Here is a 1373-nt window from a genome sequence, read left to right as displayed (position 1 = left end):
TATATATAAAACATATTATTTAGCCATAAAGAAGGATAATTTTGAGTCATCTGTCAGAAAATGGTTGCACTTTGAGATCATAATGTTAAGTGAAATATATCGGAAACACAAGCACAAATATCACATGGTTTCTCTTAACTGAGAAACCCAAAGGGCAGAGAGATAGATCAGCAGCATAAGCACCTGCCTGGCAAGCGCAAGGTCCTAAGTTTGATCCCTGGTACCGGAAAAAAAAGTATAAATAATTTAAACAGAAAAATAACATAGTATGAAATAGGCTGATCACTTGCAAATGGAAAAGGGAACTAGAGATGAAAAGGGAGGGAAGGCAAGGCAGATTAAAATTTGTTACAGTAAATACATATATCAAATTCCCACAATAAATGTAGAGCAAATAGTACTAAGAAACATTAAAAGATAAAATAAAATGAAAACAAAAAAATCCTACAATGCAATTCACAAATTCTATCAAAAATTTAAGAAAAAATGATATAGCATAAGTTCTTTCAGAAAATAGAACACTGTCCAATTCATTTAATGAGGTAGTTTTATCCTGTCATTAAACTCACAAATATATTAGAAAATAAAACTAGCACTGTTCCTCATCCCAACAGATACTGAAGTCCTCTAAAAAGTATTAGCAAATCAAACACATACATAATAGACAGACACATACATACATACACACATACATATGTACATACATAGGAACACATAGAGATAATCCACTCCATTAAAAAGACTGCAAAATATTTTTCAGATATAGGGATATAGAAATGGCTAACCATCCTTAGCCTTGAGAAAATAAAAGCTAAAACATGAGAAACTAATATAAAGCTAATAGGATGGCTAAAACAAAATGACAATAACAAGTATTGACGTGAGGGCAGTAAATTGTCCTATACGGGCAGTAAGCATATAAAACCGTTCAGCAACTTTGGAAAACAGCTTGACAGATCCTCATAAAAACCATTTATTATAGCACTTGTGATACTGAGTCCATTCTGCTCCCAGATATTTGCTCAAGAAAAGTAAAAACACATCCTCATATGATGATGTGCATATAGCCTACAAAACTTGCTTACGGGGCTGGGGAGATGGCTCAGTGGAATATGCGCTTCCCTGGCAAGCGCAAGAGCCTGAGTTCATTGTACTGTAACGTCATGTACCTCAGTAGTGTCCCAAATTTTCTGATCAAGAAGATTATTGGGCCAAAGAGGAAAGTGATCGATGACGTAGGGTGTGCCTAAGGACAGTCACATGGGGAGAAGACACTCAGGCTTTCACAGAGAGCACATTGGCCAAGCATTGGCCGTGACTCATCCACATGGCTGCACTGACAAAGGTTCTACAATCTGAGGTACAGGATCTCA

The sequence above is a fragment of the Octodon degus genome, unplaced genomic scaffold (assembly GCF_000260255.1).
Source record: "Octodon degus isolate 3935 unplaced genomic scaffold, OctDeg1.0 scaffold00045, whole genome shotgun sequence".
Classification (NCBI taxonomy): domain Eukaryota; kingdom Metazoa; phylum Chordata; class Mammalia; order Rodentia; family Octodontidae; genus Octodon; species Octodon degus.
This window is presented reverse-complemented; position numbering follows the sequence as displayed.